Source organism: Dryobates pubescens, chromosome 18 (assembly GCF_014839835.1).
Source record: "Dryobates pubescens isolate bDryPub1 chromosome 18, bDryPub1.pri, whole genome shotgun sequence".
NCBI lineage: Eukaryota > Metazoa > Chordata > Aves > Piciformes > Picidae > Dryobates > Dryobates pubescens.
Genome location: NC_071629.1, coordinates 3,586,667 through 3,598,892, shown reverse-complemented (window position 1 = coordinate 3,598,892; position 12,226 = coordinate 3,586,667).

Sequence of the window (12,226 nt, the reverse complement as noted above, 5' to 3'; positions counted from 1 at the left end):
TGACAGACTGAATGTGAGACAGGAACGAGAAGAACAATTGCACCTGAAGGAGTATGGCATGACTTGTTAGATCAGCAATTACATTTTCCATAGCCCAGCATCAAGCCCTACCCTGCTGCCAAAAAAGACAAAGTATTAATTGAACAGCTGTTTTCCACTCAGCTATTTATCTTAAATCTCTCAGATCAAGCCTCCTGAGATACTGAGAGCTACAGATTGAATGTGATTATTACTTAAAGCAACCAGAGGCTTTTAAAGTGTGAAAAGATTTCAGCTGCAAAAAAAGTGTTCTGTTGCTGCTTTGAAGGGAATAGTTGTTCAGCATCACATTCACTTGGAATAAAAGTCAGTTGCTTACCAAGGCTAAGCCAGACCCCAGAGATCATTTTATTTTAGTCCTAAAATGACCATTCATTATCTAGAGCCTCTAGGTTTTGGCTCTTACTGCAGTCAATGATTTGACTCATTCCATGCAGGGAGCATGAGAGCAGCCAAACCTACATCTCAGCTTTCAGCTGCAGCTATATTTACTAGAAGCTTGCACATAAGATCGACTTGGGAGATTTTTTTTTGCTCAGACAACACCAGTTTGGAGCAGAAAAAGCATGAAAACCAAGGAGAGATCACTTAGACAAGCTGGTGAAATGAGGTGGATGTGGCAGGACAACAGTGAATCTTTCAGCAGCTAGGGAAAACAAGTTTCCCTCAAGCAGAAGCAGGAAGCTGTGCTTGAAGCAGCATCACTCTTTGTCATTTAACAGCACACAGAGTGAAAAGCATTGCCCATGCTCCTTCCCTTCCCATGCAGGCCTGAACAGAGCATTTGAGAGTCATGTTTCCTCTGGCTGATAAGCCCCTTTCAACACCTGCCTCCAAATGCATGTATTTCAAAGATGATGCTTCCCTGACTTCATCTCAACATGCAGGGTGAGGCAAGAGGGGGTTTACAGGCAGGGTTTTCATTGTGCAGCAAACTGCCCTTCACCCCACAGCACAGTCAGGTGGTGAGGAGGGGGTTGTGAAACCATCAACAGCTCTGACACATCCCACGAGGTTCCAAAGAGATTGGCCAGCCCCCTTCCACTGCCCCATCACTAAGTGGCTGGTAAAAATTGTGCTTGATGAGACAGGGGCTCTGTTTCAGGGGTGGGAGAGACAGGGAATGACAGAGGAAAGAATTCACTGAATAGGTGTGTTTAAAACCATCTTCCTAAGGCTGAGAGAGTTGGGGTTCAGCCTGCAGAAAAGAGGGCTCCATGAGAGCTTGCTCTGGCCTTTCAGTACTAAAAGGAACCTGCCAGAAAGCTGGGGACAGACTTTTTAGCAGGGCCTGTTGTGACAGGTCAAGAGGTGATGGTTTCCAACTAAAAGAGGGAGATTCAGACTGGCTAGAAGGAGAAATATTTTTGAGCTGAGGGTGATGAAACACTGTCCCAGGTTGCCCAGAGAGGGGGTGGGTGCTCCATCCCTAGAGCCATTCCAGGTCAGGCTGGACAGGGCTCTGAACAACCTGCTCTAGGTTGAAGCCATCCCTGCTGAGAGCAGGGGACTTGGACTAGATGAGCTTTAAAGATCTCTTCCGACCCACTCCAGTCTATGATTTGCAATGAAAACACACAGCACATCAGTGCTCTTCTCCAAGGCAAAGCCCCTTTATTTCAGCTTTAGCTGCCAGCTTGCTCTTAGTGGCTAACATGCAACTGTCAGCTTGTAAGTCTTACTTTAAAGCTGATTCTTTCCATTGCAAGCAAGAAGCAGCAAGGTAAGATTCCTGAATTACATGGGGGCTGAGAGCTTCATGGCTGCTCTCTCTCCCTCAGAGGTAAGCCCTGTGAGGGAGCTGGGGGTGTTTAGCCTCAAGAAGAGGAGGCTTCAGGGCAGACCTCATTGCTGTCTACAACTACCTGAAAGGAGGTTGTAGCCAGGTCTCTTCCCCAGGCAACCAGCACCAGAACAAGAGGACACAGTCTCAAGCTGTGCCAGGGGAGGTTTAGGCTGGGGGTGAGGAGAGAGTTCTTCACAGAGAGAGTTGTTAGCCATTGGGATGTGCTGCCCAGGGAGGTGGTGGAGTCACCATCCCTGGAGGTGTTCAAGAAGGGCTTGGATGTGGCACTTGGAGCCATGGTTTAGCTGTCAGGAGGTGTTGGGTGCTAGGTTGGACTTGATGATCTTTGAGGTCTTTTCCAACCTTATTGATTCTATGATTCCACGAATCTGGCCTCAGAGCCTGGCAGCAGAGGGTTCTCTTTTCTTTGCAATGATCCTGGCAGAGCTTCTGCTCCGAGCTCCACAGGCCATCCTCTAGTTAAACCTAAGGGAGGGGAAGGAGAAAAACCCAACCCCCCAAAAAAATCTAACCTAGAAACCACTATCTAGGCTTCTTTAAGGAAATGTTAAAAGAGAGAGGGGAAAGAACTGCATACAGCTGGAGAGCCTCCAGGCTGTAGGTACATAGCCTGACTGTAACCTGAGCATAATGGGTGTCTTTTTCTAAGCACAGCTTGTGCCAAGGCTTACAAATTTCTGTTTGCAGTTTTATGGGGCAAGGGCTGCGGTCGATATTCTCACAGAAAAGGGTAACACTATCATCATGTGCCAGAATGCTAACTGAAAAGATTCATTATTGGGTAATTTAATACCTTATAAATTATATTGAGATCATATGCTGACTGACACTCACATCTGCTAGGGGAGCTCTTGACTGGTTGAGGTTTTTTTTTCCCCCTTCTTCCCCAGGTCAGGTACACCCAGTAAATGCTCTATGGTTTGTGTATAAATAACCAATTATGCATTCAGAGAGAGGAAGTCGTTTTTCAGATGCTGGTAGAGCAGGAGGAGCAATGGGGGAAGGAGAAAAGTGGGTTCAGAGCTTTTCTGGCTGAGCGTCGCTTCTCCCCTCGACAAAGGGTTATTGTCAAGCAGCACACCAGAGCTAGGAGGGTAAAAGCTAAAACCAAATCAAATTAATTAGAACTTGATGCCCTCAGCTGAAGCTGAGAGACAGGATCCTGCAGGTCTCTCAGATGCTGAGCACAGCATTAATCAAGGACAAGAGCTGCCCTCCAGTACCGGAAGGGAGCCTGCTGGAAAGGGACTTCTTATAAGGTGTCTAGCGATAAGACAAGGGGGAATGGTTTGAAGCTGAGGGAGAGCAGGGTTAGACTGGATATGAGGAAGAAGTTCTTCAGTGTGAGGGTGGTGAGACTCTGGAACAGGCTGCCCAGGGGGGCTGTAGAGGCCTCCTTACTCAGGGTGTTCAAGACAAGGCTGGATGAGGCCATGGGCAACCAAGTCCCTGCTCACAGCAGAGGGGTTCGAGTAGATGACCTTTAAAGGTCCCTTCCAACCTGAACCATGGCAGGATTTCACCAGTCCCAGCAGCTCACTGTTCCTGTTCCCCACTTCTCCATGTGCAGCTCATTCACTATAAGCTCACCATGAGCTTTGCAACACCTTGTCCTGCTGCAAAGCTGAAGGCTCTGAAAGGTGATATGGAAACCTCTCTTCTAAGCTCAGCTCAGAGAGGGACTGTTCCCAAAGGCCTGCAGTGACAGGACAAGGGGCAGTGGTTTGAAATCAGAGAAGATTGAGATTGGATATTGGCAACAAGTTCTGAACCATAGTAGTCATGAGGTCTTGGGTGACAGGTTGGACTTGATGATCTTTGAGGTCTTTTCCAACCTTGTTGATTCTATGAGGTTGGCCAAATGCTGGAACAGGTTGCCCAGGGGGGTAGCTGAGGCTCCATCCATAGAGATGAATTCAGGGTCAGGCTTGACAAGGCTCTGAGCAACCTGCTCCAGTGAAGAATGTCCCTGCTGACTGCAGGAGAGGTTGGACTAGATGAACTTTGGAGGTCCTTTCCAACCCATTCTATGATTCTGTGTCAGGACAGGAGGCAGCAGGGCCATGTGTTAGCCCCTGTGAAAGGCTCCCCTCACACAGCAGGCTTTTCTTAGTAACACAACAGGCTCTACATCTGATGGAGCATGCCAAGAGTTTGTGGGACAGCATAAATCTTCACCAGCAAACTGCTGAGGCTCAAACTTATCAAATACAAGAGCAAGGAGGCAGCACAAATGGTGTATACAAGTCACATTAAGTAAGAAGGATGGAAAGTTCCTGTGCTGCACATGCTCCTCAGACAGCAGTGCTCTGTTCTTCCTAACTTTGCCCACCACAAACCTGCTGAGAGGATTCAGTGCTAGATCCCTCTAAAAATACCCCTAAACACACATTGCTAGGAAATGTGGTGTGGTGCTGCAGGAGTGGTGGACTGAGACTCTGCTCTCCCTCCCTGCCCTCTACCCAGCAAAATCCTGCTGTATAGCCCAGAGAGGACTTCCCTCTCACAACCAGCTGGTGAAGGAAAATGGGACCTATCCCACTGGTAAGGCTCTGGTGAATGTTCTCAAAGGCCAGTGCCTCTAAAGAGCTGCCCAGTAACATTCTGTGCCATTCCCAGTGGATGAATTTGCTGTAAAATGGGCAGGAAATTACCATTTGGAAAAGCTGCCTCAGAACACAGAGCAGCAACAGACAAAAATGCTCCCTGTGAAAGCTTGACTGCACAGTGCTGGATCTGGGGAAAGCAGAAATAGGAGGTGTGAGGGAACTGAGAAGCTGAGGCTGTTTCCAAAGCACACCATGGAGCACAAGGATAATATGTTCAAATGATCATCAACCCAGGCTGCAAAGTCCAAGCAAAAGAGGCAGAGCAGTGTGTGCCAGGAGCAACACTGCTGGGTCCTGTATAGAGTCAAAGAATTGTTTTGGTTGGAAGAGACCTTTAGGATCATCAAGCTCAACCCTCAGCTAAGCATTGCTAGGTCACTGCTAAGCCATGTCCCTCAACACCACATCTAGATAGCTTTAGAACCCCTCCTGGGATGGTGACTTGACCACTTTCCTGGGCAGCCTGTTCCAGGGCTTGACAACACTCTTGGGGAAAGAAATTGTTCCTAATGTCCAACCTAAACCTCCCCAGTTCAGCCTGAGGCCACTTCCTCTTGTGCTATCACTTGCTACTTGGCAGAAGAGACCAACCCCACCTTGCTCCAGTTTCCTTTCAGAGAGTTGGAGGGATGAGGTGGTCTCCCCCTCAGCCTCCTTTTCTCCAGGCTAAACACCCCCAGTTCCCTCAGGCACTCCTCACAGGACCTGTGCTCTAGACCCTTCCTCTGGACCCATCCTAGCACCTCACAGTCTTTGTGTAGTGAAGAGTCCCCAAACTCAACCCAGTATTTGAGATATGGCCTCACCAGTGCCAAGCAGAGGGGGCAATGCCCTCTGCAATCCTGCTGGCCACCTTATTGCTGATCCACATCAGGATGCTGTTGGCCTTCTTGGCCACCTGGGCCATTATGCTGGCTCATTCATCTGGCTGTTGACAAGCCCCCCTAGGTGTTTTTCTGGACCCAGCTCCACTTAGCAGCTAACTGACCATCCTGCAGAGGGGATCAGGACAGCCACACTGTCCTGCTCCCCTGGTGTAGGGCACCAAAAGCCAGGCTGGGTCTCAGTGTGCCAAGCCAACATAACCCTGAAGCACTGGATAACCCCCAACCTCTGCTGCACCCAGAACAGACTGCAAACAGCTCTCTGGGAAGGATTTAAGAGCAGAAACAAAACAGCCCTCATCTGGGTAAGCAGATTCTGGTGCTCAGCATTAACTCAAGAAAGAGGCAGAGCTGTGCTTCAGAAGATTAGAAGTCCAAGCCCTGCTCCCCTCCTAATGCCAGGAAAGCTGCAGTTTTAACTCCTGGGTGCTGACCTCAAGCTTACCCCAAGCATCCTGCCTGGGTAGGAGCTGGGCAGCTGCTGACACGCTCCTGAGGACCATAACTCAAATTACCCCCAAGATGCTGTGCTGCAGAGTTCCCTTGTTTAGCAAACTCAGTTTGTGGGAGATTCAAGATGATACAGAATTAACCTCCTCACCTCCTGGCTCCTGATGGGGATCTTCACTCAGCCAACTTCTCCAATGTCATCTCATGCTGCTTTTTCTTCTCTTTGCAGTCTCCTCCTCTTGTCCTCCATGACCTCAGTGATTCACCTTGCACTTTTGCTCCTTCCTGATGTTGCATGGTCCAGGCTCTGCCTTTAATCCCACACTCTTCTGGCTGTGTGCACACCTGGCACTGCCACTCTGCAGTGGGATTTCCTTCTCAGAAGCTGTGGCTTTGTATTCAGCAATTCCTTACAGAATTCAGAATTAACCAGGTTAGAAAAGACCTCAGGGATCATCAAGTCCAGCCTATTACCCAACACCATCTGATCAACTAAACCATGGCACCAAGTGCCTCATCCAGACTCTCCTTCAACACCTCCAGTGATGGGGACTCCACCACCTCCCAGAGCAGCACATTCCAATGGCTCCTGCTGGCCACTCTACTCCTGGTACAGGCCAGGTGGATGCCATTGGCCTTAAGTCAGGGAAGCTTAGAAAGTGAGGAAGATCTGCTCACAACATGTGCTTTTTCTTCCCACAGCAGTGGGCAAAAATCTTGTCATCTAGGTACTGATTTCAGCTGCCAGAATCATCTCTGTTTCCTGTTCAATCAGTAGCTGAGCAGGGCTTGGAGGTGTGAAACCGAGTTTACAGCAAGAGAAGCATGCAAGGTTGCCAGGGCCACAGATGGCACCAATAGGGACACGTGTGAAGGGCTGAGCCTGCTGTGGGATGGTTGCATTTTGGAGCCTGCTGGGATGAGGGAACAGGAGGGCAGAAGTCTTAAGCTTGTCAAGGAACAGAGTGATTCTGATCCCCACAAAGCAGGCAGATCTCAGAGCACAGCACAGTGCTATCCCTGTCTTTCCTCTCTGACACTGTCACTTTCATATTGACCACCCCTGGTAGCTCTTGGTTTCCATCTTCAGTTTAACTTCCATTCACACCCCTGAACAACTGGGCCAAGGGAGGAGCTGGGTGGTTTCTCCTCAGGACTGCTGCCCTCACATGCTTTCCCAGAACACTCAGCTGCCCAGATGCTAAGAAACCCCTGTGCTAGCTTTCCTCTGCCCAGGGGATTTTGCCCAGTGTAAACATTGTACAGAAGTTAATAACATTCATGTTTTGCACTGTTTGCTCTTTTTTCTGTGTCTCTGTGTGTGGATAGTGAAAAAAGGGAAAGTTTTTCCTGGAAAAGCAGCATGTGTGAGCATGCTCATTTACCCTCAGCTTCCATAAACATACAGATTAACTGGAACAACATTGAAATGTAAGGGGTTTTTCTCTTCTGTAGACTTCTTGAGAACCTCTGAGTACATCCAGCACACACAGAGGATTTGCTGCAAACCATAAGGATGGGAAACTGGTTGTTCCTTTGTGTTGTTTTATGCAACCCCCCCAACCTCCAGCCTTTGCTGAGGCAGGGCATCATTAACCTCAGTTACCTCTGCAGCCATGGACTGCTTCACAGAATGCTAGGGGTTGGAAAGGAGCCCCAGAGATCAAGTTCAAACCCCCCTGCCAAAGCAGGATCACCTAGGGCAGACTGCACAGGAACACAGCCAGGTGAGTTCTGAAAGTCTCCAGAGAAGGAGACTGCACAACCCTTCTGGGCAGCCTGCTCCAGTGCTCCATCACCCTCCCCATGAAGAGGTCTCCCCATCTTGAGGTGGAACCTCCTGTGTTCCAGCTTGTACCTGTTGTTCCTTGTCCTATCACTGGGCACCACAGAAAAGAGCCTGGCACCTTCATCTTGACACCTACCCCTCAGATATTTACAGACACGGATCAGATCCCCTCCCAGCCTTCTCCCAAGACTAAACAGCCCCAGGAGAAATGGAGTAAAATTGACCTTGAGATATCTTTTGGCTGCTGGAAGGACTCTGCTGCTCCCAAAGCTGGCACCAAGCTGCATGAGCTCTGGGAGTGAGGCAGCAGAAAAGCCAGCTGAGAAAGTGAGCTCTGAGATCTTACCCTGTGGCACTTGAGCCACACTGCTTTAGCAGCTGACAGGCACTGGAGGTGTTACTTCAAACTCACAAACAACATTAGCTGCATCAGGGAAAGTGCTTTAAGCAGCAAGGCCAGCACATGCAGACATCATGGGCAGGATTGCTTTCTGCTGCAGAGTCTTCTTGTACAACTTTTACACAGTCACACAGCTAAAGAAGTTCCCCCGTGGTATAACAGTGACACCCTACTGTTACTGACCACACCAAGGCTAGCATGCTCTGCCAGTGTCCATGACTGCCTTGTGCACAACTCATGCAGTAACCCAGACTAAGAAAAAGCACCCCAGGGAAGTCTTGTGTAAGCACAGAGCAGGATTCAGTAAGAGCAGATGCTGACCATGCTGCTCCAGGCAAGGCACTAAGGACATTTTAGCAAGAGAATGTTTTCTGGTATAAACAGAATGATCAGCACCACTTCAACAGAGCTTCAATGGGGCTCCCCAGTGCAAGAGAGAAGGAACTGCCTGAGAGAGGCCAGCAGAGCCTATGAAGATGCTGGGAGGACTGGAGCATCTCTGATGAAGAGAGGCTGAGAGCCCTGGGGCTGTTTAGCCTGGAGGAGAACAGCCTGAGAGGGGATCTGATCAATGCTTATCAATAGCTAAAGGGCAAGAGGATGGGGCCAGACCCTTTTCAGTGGTGCCCAGCAACAGGACAAGGAGCAATGGGCACAAACTGGAAGCCAGGAGGTTCCACCTAAAGACAAGGAAAAGCTTTTCTCCTGTGAGGGTGCTGCAGGCTGCTCAGAGAGGTTGTGGAATCTCCTTCTCAGGAGGATTTGAAACCCACCTGGACATGGTGATGCTGGGCAACCTGCTGTGGGTGACCTCTTTATTCTGGGAGAGGAGTTCTGTGCTTATCCTCAGAGATCAGCACAACTTAGATCAGGGTTACCAAAGGCCATTCAAGCACTATTTCACTGTCCAATACAGAAGTGACCCCACTGCACAGCCTAGCTGTCTGCATGCATCTCCCAGCAGACAGTCACCTGCCTCGGACAGCCTGATGCTCACTCCATTTTTATTCACTTCTCTGAACCTCTTTGGGTCTGCACTCCAGCCCTCCTAACATCAGAGCTCCTCCTGTTGATACAGAGAAAGCAGAGCCAAAAGCATCATTTGCAGTTATCCAGAAGCCTGCAGCTGAGGAGAGAGAGTTCTCACTTTACTCCTGCTTAGACAAAGCAGGACAGTTTGAGGGGGTGGATCAGCCACAAGGGCAAAGGGGGAAAGAAATCAGGATAAGCACTGCCTGAGTGTCAGAGGAGTCCTTGTATGTGACAGACTCATGGCCTTGAGACAAGCTTTGATGTCTAAGCTGCAGGACTGCCACTTTGGCTATTTTGGGATTTGAAGACAACCCACACCTGGGTTTGCCCCAGCCCCAAAGGCCCTGGCTCTGCACCTCCTGCTTGCCTTGAACCTTTGAGGGCAGGGCCCAAGGACACACTGCAGCAAGAATAAGCTCTTCAAAACTAAAACAAACAGTTACCAAAGTCTGAACTCATGGCAGACCCTTCAGTGCCTCACTCACTGCAAGATAAACCCAAAACAAGGCTGCTCAAAGCAGCAGCACTGTCACAGGCTGCTGAAGTTGGATTGTGCCTTCTGCTGAGGCCATCTACCTTTCCCACCCTGAGGGGACATACAGAACAAGAGGGTGCATCAGAGGCAGAGGCTGGTGGCTCATTTTAAGGGCTATGCTCAAGCATAACTCAACACTGACAGCCACAGTCCATGTCCTTGGTGCCTGAAGAGCTGCAACAGCAACGCCTAGGGAACACTAACGCAGGGAACCAGGGCTCTGAACCACGTGCTGTCATTGGATCCAAGTGCCTCTTGGTGATTGTGATCAAGAAAAAGCCACGAGCCTGGCCCATGGAATTGTTTTTGTTGGAAAGGTCTTTAAGATCCTTGAGCTCAGCTGTTAACCCAGCACTGCCAGGTCAGCCCTCATGTCCCTCAGCACCACAGTTACATAGCTTTTAAATCCTGCCAGGGATGGGGACTCTACCACTGCCCTGGGCAGCCTGTTCCAGGGCTTGATGACCCTCTTGGGGAAGAAATTGTTCCTAATGTCCAACTTAAACCTCTCCTGGTGCAGCTTGAGGCCATTTCCAAAAGCTGTGGTTCCTTCTAGAGAACTTCTAAGTGACTTCTATGATTTTATGACCTCACAAGATCTTTGCAAGGTGCTGTAAGCCTGAAAAAATAACCTGGATCCCCCCCTCCCCCTCTTCTCTCCAGTCTGGGTCACTGCCTTCCAGCTCTGTTACACACAGGTGGATGCAGGAGTAACTACACAGCCAGGTGAAAGACACAGGAGTGCTCACAGTGCTGCACACCCCACACTGCCCGGGTGCTGCCCTCCTGCAAGGCACCAGAAATTCTGCTTTACAGCACGTGGCAGGAGAAAGCCACCAGCAATGCTCTAAGGTTCTGATCTGGCTGGGTGACAGCCTGACAGCACCCTCTTGCTGTAGCCCAGCTGGTATCAAACTGCACAGAGTGCTTCAAAAAGCCAAGGAGGGCAGGAGGGTGAGCAGCAAGCACAGCAAGGAGTTCAAGATAATCCCACACCTATACATCTTGAGGAACTGCTTTAGTGACTCCCAGAAGCAGCAGCTTGTACTACAGAGGGGGTCATGGATTTGGGAGGAGGAAGGCTGAGAGAGAGAGGGAGGTTGTATGCTGGAATTAGAATATGAGTTCCCCCCCCCAATAACACACGGGCTTGAATCTTCCCCAGGATTTACATCCACTTGCCAAGCTGGCCAGGTGCCAGCCAGCTCACACCTGAGATGCCTGTCCCTGCTCAGTACAGCCCTGTAAGGCAGGTTTCATAAACCCTGGCTCTCTGCAGGGGCTGCTGGCCGAGGGACAAGGCTGAGCTAACACATCCCTGCGTCTCCGGTCGGGGCTTGGCTCACACCTGGCCAGCCCAGGGCACAAGCAGGGACAGCCCTCCCCAGCTGCAGAGGCAGCCAGCTACAAGACAGTAGTTCTGCAGGACAGTGTGTGTGGGGGTTTCATTACAAAGGATTTATTTGTTTGTTTTTAACCAGAACAGGCTGGAAAGCAGCTTTGCAAACCCCTTTCAGCATCTCTGGCCAGAGGTTTATATCATCTTCAGCTGGAAGTTTTATCAACCTCAGCATCTTAGACTGGAGGAGGAGAGAAGGAAAAAAAAAATCACAATGCTTTGCCAAAGAGGTTCCTCCTTGCCTCTGAGTCACCAGTTTGACTCAGCCTGGTGGGCCAGGAGCCATCTGACAACAATAGGAATGTGGCAGTCTGCAGCTGGGAGTTCAGCGAGCTCACGCACCCCAAACCCAAAGCCTGCTAAGCTGCCCGAGTCCTGTTCTCCTACCAAGCTTCCTGCTGAGCTGTTCCAACCAGCATCTCACCACATACTGCCTCCTTGAGACCCCTGCTTGGTTTATGGCAAGACAGATTTAATTGCCAAGTGAGGAAGTCAGGAATTCCTGTTGGTGGGTTTTTGAGGGGGAGGGGAGGGGAGAGGAGGAGGAGGGAAGAACAAAATGAGACAAAAAGAGCTGTAAGCAACGTGCACATTTTCCTGGCATGGGATTCACTTCAGAGCAAGCAAGGCTGTGAAACACCTCCCTCCTTCCTCTGCATGTGGCTCCCCCTTTCCTTCCCTTCACCAAGTCTGGTTTAAATAAAGAAACATCTGCAGAAACTCCACAGCAGATGAGTCCTAATCAAGCAAAGATAAATCTAAACACCCAGGGTGTGCAGAGAGGTGTGGGACACCAGGAGCCTTCGTGAGAAATGGGTGCCAAGTCACTTGAGCTGCAGATTAGAGCTGGCAGGGATTTCAGAGAGCCAGATCCCGACCCCAGTGCTGGGAGAACCTGCAGCAGAGCAGCCAGCCAGGGACAGCACTCAGCAGAGCACACAGGGAGGCATCACAGCACAGAAAGGAGATGTCAGACAGAGAAGGTGCTGAAAACCACTCTCTAGAGACAGATGGACCAAGCTCCTGAGTGTGCAAAGACTTTTGTGGCAAGGCAACGACAGCTAGAGCTGGAATTACCCTGCAGCTTAAGGCTGACTTGAGTTCTGCATGGGAGCTCTCAGGAGTGCCCAGCTTTACACCTGTCTGGATTTAGGACTTCCCATCCCAAGAGTTTTCTTTGGGATGCAAGAGCTGCAAAGGGTCCCAGTCTCAAAGGGACCCTCTGGATGCTTTGCAGAGCCCAAGGACAAGGCCTCTGCTGCTAGTGGGTGTGCTTAATGCT